General features: G+C 36.2%; 1 pseudogene; it reads left to right on the plus strand.

The window, feature by feature from the left end:
• The first annotated feature begins 1,749 nt into the window (after positions 1 to 1,749).
• Positions 1,750 to 8,335, plus strand: LOC100016106 (centrosomal protein of 63 kDa-like; annotated as a pseudogene).
• Positions 8,336 to 15,471: the final 7,136 nt, after the last annotated feature.

Raw genomic sequence — 15,471 nt, forward strand, 5'->3', positions numbered from 1 at the left:
AAGAAGGTCATCTGGCCATATTGTAGAGTGGGACAAGGGGAATTGTGAAGTTGGAAATGTATATTGGGGCCAAGTTGTAAATTGCTTTAAAAGCTAAACAGGAGATCGATCCAGAGGAAGTAGGGAGTCATTGGAGTTTTATTTACTAGGCTCACAGGGAACAACTACCTGATTAGGTTATTATGATTTGGAGTAAGATACTTTGTAAGAATAGCTTTGAATCACAGTTTTCTGGGTTATAGTAATGAAGAAATTTCTTCAATTTTGACTTCAGCTGGTAAATTTCCTTTATTTAAAAAATATGATTCCCGGCTCCTGCTGAAGAAAACATAATAAAGGAATCCAGGAAATGCCTTCCCTAAGTAAGCATTGGAGGTCTCTGTCTTCCTTATTATAATACACAATAAAGTCACTCTGTTCCATGTATAACTCATTGAAATTATTGTAGCAGTAAGCTTGTGTCTCTTTTGGAAAGAACATTGTACTCTGAAATGTTCTGTTACTAAAACTAAAGTGCTCTTTGTGCTTTTCTCAAGTCTTAGCACTTGTTAGATAGCACAAGAGGTGCTTTAAAATACTGAAACTTGAATGGTTTAAATTTAATTGAGTAGGGTTTTCCCCCCCTGCAATAAACTTGGATGCCAGGACTAGACTCTGGTCAAAAATATGTCTTTAATTCTTGCTATGTATGCCTTGAAATACCCTGCTTATTTACTTAAAAAAGCTAGGAAAGTCATACATTTATTTTTGATCATATGGACTTAGGGGTATAGATTTATAGATGAATTGGGCTTTAGCTATTATCTAGCCCTACCCAACCTACTCATTTTATAGATGAGGAATTGAGATCCATTTATCACAAATGTACTAAGTAAGAGTGTCAGGATTTGAATCCATGTCCTTTAACTCCAAGTTATCTCTCTTTTTATACTTCATTTTTGCCAAAGAACTAGGAATTGCCTTACCATCTCTCTAGTGGAGTTAATGAAGTGTATTATGTGCCTATAGTCTGCCTTTATACCCCTCAGAGTTAGCTTAAATTAACTAACCTTCAGCAAAGTTGTGAAATATTCATTTTGTCTTTCATTGCCTTCTCCATTAGTGTTCAGTATCCCCATTCTTTGTTCTGGCATCTGAGGGCTCCTCTACTATGATTCTTTGCCAAAGCTTCCTCCCTTTCCAAATTCTTTAACACTGCCCTCAAAGCTAGCTCTTCTACAAATTGAAGGGTGTAGATTAAATTATCCCTCACTTTTCTCTCAATACTTTGATTTTCTTATCTCAGAATTCTGCTTTCTAAGGTACTTCTCTGATAGACCCTTATTAAAATGTGAATACTACCTTCAGCAATGAAGAATGAAATGTATCTTCCTTTTCATCCCTTATGAATCATGGCGGTATCTTCCCATGAATCATCCAGAGAGAGTCTACCCAATGTACTTTACTCTCCAGACTTTGTAAGCATACTTCAGCTGCTTTCAAACCTTTCTGCCCTTGTAGCTGCCTTCTAATATTGGTAAATTCTTCCTGCACCTTCCATTTTGAGGAAGAGCACAGACCAGCCATGCTTTATTGTATAAGCATTGCAAGCATGGTGGTAATTCCACATTTTCTTTTCAGTTCCCTTTTATATGCTATCTTCCCCATTAGAATGTAGTAAGCTTCTTGAAGGAAGTCTGTAAAGGCAGTTGGCAGAGATGAGGAGAGCTTTCCAGGCATGGGGAAGACTACCAAGGCAGAGGTGATTTGGTCATGGAGGCTTTGTTGGAAGGAATGCAGAGTCGAGGGCAAGGAGAATTATCAGTTGGAAGAAGCCTCAGAGGTAATGCGATCCAACTCAAACCTGAGCAGAAATCTTCCCACTCCTTCCCACCATCCTTAGTAAGGAATCAGGGAGTTGTCCTTAACCCTGCTTCTATAAGAAGGTAAGTTATTTGTATTCAATCTTTTATGTCTTAGTGGGGGTTTTTGACATCTTGTGAGGCAGAGCTACAGGAACTAATGAAACAAATTGACATAATGGTGGCTCATAAGAAGTCTGAATGGGAAGGTCAGACCCAGGCTCTAGAAACCTGTTTGGATATCCGACAACAAGAACTTACCTCTCTTAGGAATTTATTGGATCAGAAACACAAAGAGGTTGGGATGTTGCATCAGCAGATGGAAGAACTGGATAAAACCAAGCAAGAAATGGCTGTAGAATACAAAGAAGAATTGAAAAAACTTCAGGAAGGAACTAACCAAACTAAAGAAAGGCTAAGAAAAGCTTCAAAAAAAGCAGATAAAAGAGTCCAGAGGTGGCATCAAAAATCACAGGGAGGACCCAGCTGAAATGGAGAGGTTAAATGGAAAAATAGAGGACTTCCGTCAGAAATCACTAGAGTGGGAGAAACAGCGATTGATTTATCAGCAACAGGTGGCATCTCTGGAGGCACAAAGGAAAGCTTTGGCTGAACAGTCAGATATTCAGGCTCAGCTCACCAATCGGAAACAGAAGCTAGAATCTGTGGAGATTTCCAGCCAATCTGAAATTCAGCACTTAACTAGTAAACTAGAGAGGGCTAATGATACCATATGTGCCAATGAACTGGAAATAGAGCGTCTCAACATGAGGGTAAATGAATTGGTTGGAACCAACATGACCATCCTGAAGGAACAGCAACGACTTGAAGAAGAACTGAGGCGCTCTGAAAATCGGTTACAGGTTCTACAAGAAGAAAAGAAGGAGTTGGAGGTAACTGTCCGATCTCAAGAGGATTTCATTAATGGTTCAATAATTCAGAAGGAGAAATTACAGAATAAATTTACAAATGTATCCAAAAATTTACATTCTACAGACCTCATCAGTTTGGGATCTGTGAGTACAACATGCAAACAGCTAAGCCAAGAGCTAGTGGAAAAACATGAAGCTCTCAAGGTGATGGAAGACTCTAATAACCAATACAAGATGGAGATTAAAAAACTGAAAGATCAGATATTGCAGAATGAACAGACTTATAATTGTACTCTTGAAGGAATGAAAATGGAAATTTCCAAACTGATATGGGAGGTGCATCAGCGTGACATAGCCATTGCTTCAGTCAGTGGAACTAGCTCTGAAATGGAATGACACCTCAGATCTGAACTGGAAAAAGCAGAAACCAAAACAATGGACCAAAAGGATATTTTGACACAACTGGAAGCACTCAGGTTAGAAAATAAACAACTTTCCGACACTTTGGTGGATATGGAATCTGTTCCTATAGGGCGTCCCCTGTCAACATCTCCCATTAGTTCAATAGCCTCAAGAGTTTTGGAAGAAGAGGAACTGAGATCTCAACACATCCTGAAACGTCTTGATGCCCATACCGCTGAGCTGAAGAGAGAGTGAAAGGACAGTGAGACAGTTCACAGATCTAAAGTAATTCACTGTCAGGAACCTCCCAATACAGTGGCCTCAAAGAGTGTGTATCTTCTCCATTATCCAAGCTTCCCAAAATGTGAACATAGTGTGAAGATAGCTCTGACCTCACTAGTGAAAGAAGTAGTGAAGATACAACCCCCTCCTGAAAAGGATAATCCTTCCATTGGGGCTGATGATCACATGTGTGCTTTCTCTCTGGAGAACAGAAGATCATGTCTAGACTTCTTTGATAGTCTTTTCTGTCCCATGTATATTTATTGTCAGAGAGATTGTGGTGCTGTCCAGGTTTTAATTAAAAATGTGAATATGTCTGTATAATTTAAAATAAAGATTTTGTAATGTGTGTGATATACAGGAAAATCATTTTTTTAAGGAAAAAAATTATTGGAAATTATATACAATGAGAATTCAAGGAAATGATCCAGTCTAACTTTGTTGATATTTTACATAAGTCTATTTGAAGAAAATATTTGGAAAAGTAAAATATTGCTTATGTAACACTTAAGACATTTCTATAAGTCTCACACCCTACCTACATCAAGATAAACTCAGAATGGGTGAATGACTTGAACATAAAGAAGGAAACCATAAGTAAATTATGTGAACACGGAATAGTATATATGTCAGACCTTTGGGAAAGGAAAGATTTTAAAACCAAGAAAGACTTAGAAAGAGTCACAAAATGTAAAATAATTTTGATTACATCAAATGAAAAAGTTTTTGTACAAACAAAACCAATGTAACCAAAATTAGAAAGGAAATAACAAATTGGGAAACAATCTTCAGAACAAAAACCTCTGACAAAGGTCTATTCAAATTTACAAAGAACTAAATCAATTGTACAAAAGATCAAGCCATTCTCCAATTGATAAATGGGCAAGGGACATGAATAGGCAATTTTCAGTTAAAGAAATCAAAACTATTAATAAGCACATGAAAAAGTGCTCTAAATCTCTTATAATCAGAGAGATGCAAATCAAAAAGGGAAGTAATGAATGCTGGAGGGGATGTGGCAAAGTTGGGACATTAATGCATTGCTGGTGGAGTTGTGAATCAATCCAACCATTCTGGAGGGCAATTTGAAATTATGCCCAAAGGGCGATAAAAGACTGTCTGCCCTTTGATCCAGCCATAGCACTGCTGGGTTTGTACCCCAAAGAGATAAGGAAAAAGACCTGTACAAGAATATTCATAGCTGCACTCTTTGTGGTGGCCAAAAATTGGAAAATGAGGGGATGCCCTTCAATTGGGGAATGGCTGAACAAATTGTGGTATCTGTTGGTGATGGAATACTATTGTGCTCAAAGGAATAATAAAGTGGAGGAATTCCATGAGGACTGGAACAACCTCCAGGAAGTGATAGAGTGAAAGGAACAGAACCAGGAGAACATTGTACACAGAGACTTGATCATACTGTGGTACAATCGAATGTAATGGACTTCTCCATTAGTGGCAATGCAGTGATCCTGAACATCCTAGAGGGATCTATGAGAAATCCACATCCAGAGGAAGAACTGTGGGAGTAGAAACACAAAAGAAAAACAACTGCTTGATCACATGAGTCAAGGGGATATGACTGGGGATGTAGACTCTAAATGAAATCCTAATGCAAACACCAACAACATGGAAATGGGTTCTGATCAAGGACACGTAATACCCAGGAATTGCACGTCGGCTATGGGAGGGGTGAGGGGCAGGGGAGGAATAGAATATGATTTTTGTAACCAAGGAATAATGTTTGAAATTGACCAAATAAAATAAAAAAAAAGATTAAAAAAAAGAATGTAGTAAGCTTCTTGAGGGTAGAGCTATTTTTCCTTTTGCATGTATTGTATTTATATTTCTAGCAGTTTGCACAGTCTGGCATATAGTTAATGCTTAATAAATATTTTTTAAGTTGACTAGGGGCCTTTCTACAAAACCCTTTTAATATCTTCAAAGTCAAATAATTTGGCTTGTATAGAATTCATTTGTCTCCCTCCCCACCCCCAAGTATTTTTAAAAAAATCTTACCTTATGCCTTAGAATTAATACTGAAAGTTGGTTCCAAGGCAGAAGAGTGGTAAGGACTAGGCAATGGGGGTCAAGTGACTTGCCTAGGGTCAAATGGCTGGGAAGTGTCTGGGGTCAGATTTGAACCTAGGACCTCCTGACTCTAGGCCTGACTCTCAATCCACTGTGCTACCCAGCTGCCCCCACTCTGCTATCATTCTTAAGTTTCTTTTTTTATATTAAATGTTATCTTTTCAAATGAAGCTCTACATTATATTTCCATCACCTCCCATGCCCAATTGAGAAGACAAGAAAGCAAAACCACTGTTACAACCATCTAGTCAAGCAAAGTCCCATGTCCAAAAATAATGATGTCTCAAAGCTGTACTTTCAATCTGTCATCTCTCAGAAGGGAGGAGGATCCATTAGGTAATGAGTCTCCTCTGGAGTCATGGTTAGCCATTGTAATGATCAGAGTTCCTAAGTCTTGCAAAGTTGATTGCCTTTGTAAAGGCATTGTTATAAATTGTTTTCCTGATTCTGCTCACTTCACTCAGTTCTTTCAAGTCTTCCTCATTTCTCAAACCATCTTTTTCATCATACAGTATTCCATTACATTCAAATACTATACTTATTCAGCCAGCCTCATTTGGTGGATAGTCCCTCATTTTCTAATTCTTTGCCACCACAAAAAGAGCTGCTCTAAATAGTTTTGCAAATATAGATCCTTTTCTTCTTTCTTTTATCTCTTTGGAGTACAGACCTAGTAATGATTTTGTTGGGTCAAAGGATATATAGTTTAATAGTTTGGGGGGCATAGTTCCAAATTGTTTTCCAGAATGACTCGACCTATTCACAGCTCCACCAATGGTTCATTGATTATCTATTTTCCCACAATTGTTCTGGCATTTATTATTTTCCTTGTGTTTTTTTTTTAACTTCAATCTTTTGGTTGTAAAAATGAAGCCTTAAGAGTGATTTAAATTTGCATTTATTTAAGTGTTCTTAGTTTGAAACATTTTAAAATTTGTCTAGTTCTGAAAACTGTTTATTTCATACCCTTTTGTCATTTTATCTTTTGGGGAGTGGTTCTTAAATTTGAATTGGTTCCCCATATAAGAATGTCTTAGATTGGACAGCTGGGTAGCTCAGTGGATTGAGAACCAGACCTAGAGATGGGAGGTCCTAGGTTCAAATTTGGCCTCCAACATTTCCCAGCTGTGTGACCCTGGGCAAGTTACTTAACCCCCATTGCCTAGCCCTTACTGCTCTCAGAAGGTAAGGGTTAAAAAAAAAAAAGAATGTCTTAGAAGATGGTTCTCTAATATGTACATCTCTCTAAGATAAAGGTCATGGAGACCATTATCACAGAAACTTTTTGCAAAGATTTCTTCTCATTTAATCTTTTTTCTAATTTTAGCTGCATTGGTTTTATTTGTGGGAAAAAAAAACTTTAAAAATTTATGCAATCAAAAATGTTGTGCATCTGGCTCTGATTTTGTGCTCCTTTAGTTTTTTATGATCTTACCCTGTAATGTCCAAATCATGTGTCAGTTATCTTAACAGTATAAATTGGTCTGTGCCTACTTTCTACCAGACTACTTTCTAATAGTCCTAATGGTGGTGTTTTTTTTCTTTATTCAAATACTGAGTCATTACCTCAGCAGCTGAGATTGTTGGGTTCATTAAACACAAAGATATTGTGTTTATTTGCTTCTGCATATTTTGTATCTCATCTGTTCCACTGATCAACCTCTAGTTCTTACAAGTACCAAATTATGTCAATGAATAATGCTTTGTAGAGTAGTTTTATATCTGATACTTCTAAGCTCCCTTCCCACAATGTTTTTTAATGCCTTTGAGAATCTTGACTTTTTGTTACTCCAGATGATTTTTTTTTGTTCCTATGGCCCTGAATAAGTATGTTACTTTAGGTGATATTGTCATTTTTTACTAACTCAGCCTACCCATGAGGAACAATTAATATTTCTCCAGTTATTTAGATTTGTCTTTATTTGTGTAAAGGGTATTTTGTAGTTGAGTTCATTTACTCCCTATATAGTTCTTGGAAGATTTACTCCCTTTATATTTCTTGGCAGACAGACTCCCAAGATTTTTATATTATCTTTTTTCTGATGGCTTGCAAAATGATGTTTCTGAATTGAATTGTTAAATTTAACCACTATGCATCTTGGAGTTTTCAGCTTTGGTTTTTTTCTAGAAGAAATTATGAATTCTTCTAATTGGAGTTACATTTTTATGTTTAGAAGTTGTAGGCATTTTTTTCCTATTTCCTTCATCATGACATTAAGGTTTTTTTTTGTCTTTTCATGTTCTAAGAGAGCTGTGATCCTCATGTTGTCTCTGCACAGCCTGTCTTTGAGTTCAGTATGTTTTGCTTCCATTATAAGCATATTTTTGGCTAATATTATAGGGTTTTGCTTCTTTTCTTCTAGGTCAGTTATGTGTATTTACATTACAAAAATCTATTGTTCTCTCTTTTACTTCTATTGTGAGGCTTGCCATTACAAGTTCAAAATTTTCTATTCTGTGCATTATTTTCATTGTGCTGGACATAAATTCTGCATTCATAATTTTCTTTTATCTTTTAAACCACTCAAGAATATTAGGTTGTTTTTCATTTTTCTTAATTCCATGGAATTCTTTGCCTCATCAAGTGCTGGATCATTTCCTTTTTATTTTCAAGGTGTAAGAGTTTTCCTCTTCTTGAAATCTTTGGTACTTTATCTCTCCCCTCCTCTTCCCTATTTTCTTTATTGCTCATTTCCTGACTCTTTCCACTTTGTGGTTTCCATGGGGGCTGGATTTCAAAGAATGTCAACCTCCTCCTATGATGGATATGTCATGGTTCACCAATCTTTGTCTGCCCTAGATTTTCGAGTGGCCAGAACTAACCATAGCTGAATTCTGTGCTCTTTCTTTTAGGCTTGGTGGAGTGCTACTAACTTAGTCGAAGGGAAACACTGAGTCTTCATCAGTCATTCTGGAGAGCAATTTGGAACTATGCCCAAAAAGCTTTAAAACTCTTCATATCCTTTGATCCAGCAACACCACTACTAGGTCTGTAACCCAAGGTGGAGGGGAAGGGAAGGGAAAAGAACCTATTTGTACAAAAATATTTATTGCAACTCTTTTTGTGGTAGCAGAAGATTGAACATTGCCGGGTCATCCATCAATTGGGGAATGGCTGAACAAATTATAATATATGATTATGATGGAATACTATAAGAAATTCTGAACAGAATGATTTCCAAATAACCTGGAAAGACTTACATGAACTGATGCAAAGTAAAATGAGCAAAACCAAAAGAATTTTGTACACAGTGACAGCATTATTTTTTGATGAGCACCTTTGAATGTTAGTTAATCTCAGTAATACAATGATCTAAGACAATCCCAGACTCATGATGAAAAATGCCTTCAGAGAAAGAACTCATAGTCTTACTGCAAACCAAAACATACTATATTTCATTTTCTTCTTTTTTTCCACTTAAGATCTCTTCCAAAAAATTACAGATATGGAAAAATCTTTTACATGATTGCACATGTAGAATCTATATCAGATTGCTTACTATCTCAGGAATGGGGGGGGGGAGGGAGAGAATATGGAACTCAAATTTGTTTTTTAAATGAATGTTAAAAATTGATTTTATACATAATTGGGGGAAAATAAAATATTAAAAACAAAAGATAAACAACAAATGAACACCAAGCCTTCACCAGACAAAAGATAAACAATAAATGAACACCAAGTCTTCACCAGAAATGTTACACGGCAATATGATAGTGCAGTAGGAAAATGAAAGAAGTTGGGTAACCCCCAAGCAGGCTGCAACCCTGTTGGATTCTCAGTAAAGGCAAGAGCTGGAGGAGTAAGATCTGATTTGGGTTACAGAGCACACTTTATAGGGAATCTACACATACAGTTTGGGGCTTACTGGGATGACCTGAAGAGGATTGCATTCATTTGTATATTCTCTCATTAGCATATCTAGTTAGGTGATGTCTACAACAGGTTCAGCTAGTTATATCAGGTCTTCAGGAATCCCTGGAACTGAACCATAGGTAGCTCTGCTGCTGGACTTAGCAGGAGTGTAGTGCATTTCTGACAGTCACACTATTATATTTTAAGCATCTACAGTAATGCTACAAAGCCCTGAATATATGCACAGTGTCCTGACCTGGTGACTTGTCCCACTTACAGTTCAGAACCTGTTTTCCCTGGCACATGTGCTTCTGGGTTGCAGTCCCAGCAGGTGTTTGCTGCTGAAGGGCTATAACTAAGTTGGTTGTTGAGGTACAAGCAAACTTCCTTGGCCAGCATCTCTGCACACTAGGAGGAGAGAGAGAGGAATTTGAAACAGGAGTAGGTTTTGATATAATCCTGTTTCTACTAATGCAGCCTCCCTAATGGTAGTTTGGAGAATGGGTAGGGATGGTAAGAAAGCACAGAGGCAATGTTAGTTCCTGAGTTTTGGTGTATTTTAAATTTTAACCTGGGTATCTTAAATCATGGAAACAGTTGAAGTTGTTCTACTTTGATACATAATTTCTGTTTTGGAGAGATTTTGGAGGTTCTGGGGATCAGATAAAATGTCTCCTCTGCCTTCTTATGGTTCATGTGACTCAGAAGTTTATAGTTACAGGTATCCATTACACATCTCAGGGCTTAGGGACATGGTAGACCTGTGATCTAGAAAATCCACATAAAATTTTTTGGCCCTCCTTTGTACCAGGGAAGTCTGATTTTTTTCTCTTATGAAGTGTTTATAGTACCTTATTATGAAATTTAAGTATTTGGTCATAGACTATATATAAATTAATGTTAACAGCTCTAACCTTTGTGTGTTGTCTTTAAAGTTTTGATCATCTTTACAATATTGCTATTACTATACACAATGTTCTTTGGTTCTGCTCACTTTGATTTGCATCAATTCATATAAATCTTCCTGTTTTTTTCTGTGAAAAAATTTCCCTTATTTCTTGTAGCACAATAATATTCCATCACAATCATATACTATATTTGTTTAGCCATTCCCTAGTTGATGGACATCCCCTCAATTTCCAATTATTTGCCACCACAAAAAAGCTGGTATAAATATTTTTATACACATTAAATACTTTTCTTTGATTTCTTTGGGATACAAATCTAGAAATGGTATTGCTGGGTCAAAGGATATTTACAGTTTTTAGCTCTGTGGGCATAGTGCCAAATTGTTCTCTAGAATTTGTTGGACTAATTCACAATAACACCAGGAGTGCATTAGTGTTCTATTTTTCCACATTCCCTCCAGCATTGGTCATTTTCTTTTCTTTTTTTTTGTCATGTTAGCCAATCTGGTAGGTCATCTTTTTTAAAATTTAATTTTCAATTTTATTATTATTTATTCATTTTAAGTATTTTTCCATGGTTACATGATTCATGTTCTTTCCCTCCTCTCTTCTCTCCTCCTTCCAGAACTGACAAACAATTCCACTGGATTATACATGTATTATCACTCAGTACCTCTGATAGGTCATCTTAATACTTTTTATAAAGTTTTCATCTTTTGAACCACTCTAGAGATTCTTGTTTTTGCACCACGATCTCTAAGAAATCTCTATAATTACCTTTTTCAGTGGGACTTTTGCTTAATTTTCCTTCCCCAATATATATAATGTATGGATTCCTAGGAACACTAGCCCCTAAAGTAGTGTTAGGGGTCATAATCTAGAAAATGGTCATATTCATTTTAGGAATGGAGGGTTATGATGGGAAAATTGGGATAGGATGAGGCTTTCATGACTTCTGGGATACAGAGTTACTCTTACATCACTGCTTTTTAAATTAATTTTCTAGGAATGATGCACACTAGAAAGCCCCATCAAAAAATAAAACATAATACACAAGGGAAACAGAAGATTAAGTGAGAGCTACAAATAAACCAAATAGCAGATAGTTGAGAAGGGGGCAGAAAGCAAAGGACACAATAAAGAGAACATTATATACATACATACATACATACATACATACATACATATATATATGTATATATATATGAGTGGGAGAACAGAATTCAAAATAGACTAGAAGGGAAAAGAATAAGGAGAAAAACTAAAATATTGAACACCAGATTAAGTAGTGATTGAAAATTCAAGGAAAAACCACAATGAATCATTTTCCAACCCCAAATCCTCATAGGCTGTCAGAAGCCTTCAGGCACTGTGGAGGGATCCAGAAAGGTGTACCTCAGAGTCTTTCTGCATAGGGATTAGGATTAGGATTAAAGCACTAGGATTTGGATTAGAATTATAGTGCTCTCCATCCATGGCAGGAATGGGATAGTTTGAGGTTGTGTACTGTGTAACCACCAAGACCACATGTCTAGAAGCTCTGCACTGACCCCTGGAGCTGGGTCATAGAGTCCCTTATAGCTATGTACCAGGGTGAAGAGATGTCTTAAGGTAAAGCAGAGACTGGCCTTAAGACGCAGCCTCTGACATTGGATTGAGGTTGCAGATCCAGCACATAGATCCAGACTGCAGCCTATATCTGAGTAATCAGGGAATACTTAAGACCTAAAACCCTAAAACCCTAAAGGAGTTGAGGCAAGCATCCACTGGATCTCCAATGAAGTTATACAATTTATACACACACTAGGGTCAGGAGCCTAAACTAGCCCTCAGAGATCCTTGACAGCACTCAATACCCAGAAAAAGTAACATGTTGGAGATGAGGGTTAAAGCCCCCGAATTCCCTTGAGAAATGTTCAGAACCTGGCTGTACCATAAAGTCCCAGTTTGAGAAATCTGAAAGGATGATTAACAAAAGACATCCACATTGGAGACTTTCTGGAGCCAGGCATGCCAAAGATAAAAAGCCAGAAGAAAACATCTACAAGCAAAACCTGAAAGGAAAAACGAGTTGGCCACAAGATCAGAATTCTTGGAAGAAATGAAATCAGAGTGCAATTTAAAAAAATAAAATTTAAAAAAGGTATAAATGTTTTGCCCAACTATATCCCATACAATTTAAATGAATGTTTACAAAAATATAGGTCTAGGTGAACAGAATAAGAGAATATGAATAACACAGTGTGAGAAAAAGATACTGAACAAGCCATGAACTCCCAACTTTGAAAAAATTCAGGACCAGATGAATCTACAAATAAACATTCAAAGAACAATCAATTCTAATAGTAATTCTAATATGCCTTAATACAAACTTTTTAAAAATAGGATCAGAAGAGATCCTACAAAAATACTTGCACGATACAAATATGGTCTCGATACCTAAATTGTCAGAACCCAGAAAACCAATATTCCTAATAATGATTAACACAGATTTTAAGAGATATTAACTCTGAGACTCAATATCACAAAGATTACATACTATGACCATAGTGGATTTCTCAGGAATGCAGAGTTGGTTCAGTGTTAAAACTATAAACATGAGGGGCAGCTGGATAGCTCAGTGGATTGAGAGCCAGGCCTAGAGATGGGAGGTCCTAGGTTCAAATCTGGCCTTGGACACTTCCCAGCTGTGTGACCCTGGGCAAGTCACTTAACCCCCATTGCCTAGCCCTTACTGCTCTTCTGCCTTAGGGCCAATTCACAGTATTGATTCCAAGACAGAAGGTAAGGGTTTAAAAAAAAATAAACTATAAACATGGCTGACTGTGTTAATATCAGAATTTAAAAAAATCAAATTTTGAGAAAACATCCATTTCATTTAACCTCTGTCCCCTTTTCCCCACTTTTTTTTGTACCTTCCCTCCATTAGATTGTGAGCTCCTTTTTTAAAAAAAAATCTTTTATCCTTAGTGCTTAGCACAGTGCCTGGCACACAGCATGCACTTCATAAATGTTTTTTGAAGTGAAATTAGTAGTCTTAGAAATGCAAACTCTAGTAATAAAAGGAAATTGGGGAATAAACAAGCAAATAATCAAATTACCAATTTTTGGGGGCAGATATATTTCCTTAAAGAATCCTATGCAATCAACTAAAATGACTTAAAGTTTTGACAGAATAAATCCATATAAATCAGCATTATTAACAAACCCTATCAGGAAGAGATAAATTCTATTGAAAATAGTTTACATTATATAGAGAGTATAGATAACTCTTCCAAATCATTTTATTGCAATTTCAATATGTCACAGATTGGCATAATAAAATTGAATTTTTTCAGCATTTTGCAGAGCCACAGATGACATGTGAAGGCCAACGGATGACAGAAAAAGTTTAGAAACTCTGAAATGCATAAAGCATATTTATAGTATAGTAACATTTTATCTTTGAATACCATAAACACAATTTCCCAAATTTTATAATAATGTAACATAAACACCTGATAAAGAGATAAAAATTCAAATTTCTTCTCTGATATAAAGGGAGGGCCAAAAAATTTTGCATAGATGTTCCAGATCTAGGGGCACCAGGCTCCTAACTCCCTACTCCCAGTAATGTGGAAGACCCCCACGAACTATATAAATGCAACCATAAAAAGTTAATGTGGAATTACTCATGGGTAGGCCAAGTCAGTGTAACAATTACAATATCAGCCAAATTAATTTGCTCAGTGTCATGCCAATCAAAGTGCCAAAAGATTAAATTAGAGTACTAGAAAGGAATAAAAAGCCAAGAATTTCACGGGAAATAATGAAAAGTGGAAAGGGGGTCTAGTGCTACCAGATCTCAAACTGTACTAAAAAGCAGTTATCAAAATAGTTTGGTACTCATTAAAAAATATACTGGAGCAAAGCAGCTTAGATATATGACACCTACAAACCTAGTAGACTCGCATTTGATAAATGCAAAAGACCTCAGATCCAAAAGGAATCAACATTCAATAACCAAAACTGCTGGGAAAACTGGAAGGCAGTCTTGACAAATATTAGGTTTAAAATAGTAATTCACACCATGTGTCAAGATCCAAATAGACACATGACTTGGATATAAAGGTCACAAATTAGATTGAAGAAGTTATCTTTCAAATCTATGGATTGGTGAAGGATTGATATCTAAACAAAGGATTATAGAATTGTAGGATTGCAGAACAAAAATTTGAGTTTTTGCACATCAATGTAACTGAAATTAAAAGGGCAATATCTAAATGAGAAAAAATATTTGTAGCAATACCCTGATCAAGATTTTATATTCAAGATATACGAGATTCAAATTTATAAGAATAAAAGCAATCATCCAGTTGGAAAAAAAAGTCAAGGATATGTACAATTTTTGAAGAAATATAAACTATTGATAAGCATTTGAAAAAATATTCCAAATCACAAATAGGAAAATGTAAATGAAAAGAAATGAGCATCTACATCATTTATCTTTTCTGACTTCCTCTCTCAAATTTCGAAATACGTTATTGAACATCTCAAACTGGATGTCTAGTGGACACCTCAAACTTAACATGTCTGAAATTAACCATTATATATTTCATCCCCAAGCCCTGTCTTTGTAACTTTGCTATTACTCTTAAGGAATATCCTTAATCCTTCAATCACCCAGGTTCACTACCTAGGTGTTATCTTTGACCCCTCCCTCTCCCCATATTCAATCCGTTGCCAATTTCTATCGTTTTTATCTTTGAAGCATCTCTTGGATATACTCCCTTTTTTCTTTTGATGCTGCTGTAAGCCCTCATCAGTATACTTAGATTGTTGCAATAACCTTTTGGTTGGTCTCCCTGCCTTAAGTCTCATTCCATACCAGACCATCATTCACTCCCCCATCAAGTTCAACTTCCTTTTTTATTCAAAGATATTTACTGTGCCAATTACATGTAATAACAATTTTTAACATGTATTTTATGAAATAAGATCTAAATTGTCTCCCTTCCCTCCCCCCCACTCAGAGATAAGCAATTTTGACCTGGATTATATATGTATTATCATGCAAAACATACATATTGGTCATTGTTGTAAGAGAAAACTTATATCAAACAAAAACTCCAAAATAAAACCATAAACTAATGTGGAAGATAGTATTCTTTGATCTCATCTGACTCCCACAGTTCTTTATCTAGATGTGGATAGCATTCGTTGTCATGAGTCCTTTAGAATTT

This window comes from Monodelphis domestica, chromosome 1, assembly GCF_027887165.1.
Source record: "Monodelphis domestica isolate mMonDom1 chromosome 1, mMonDom1.pri, whole genome shotgun sequence".
Lineage (NCBI taxonomy): Eukaryota > Metazoa > Chordata > Mammalia > Didelphimorphia > Didelphidae > Monodelphis > Monodelphis domestica.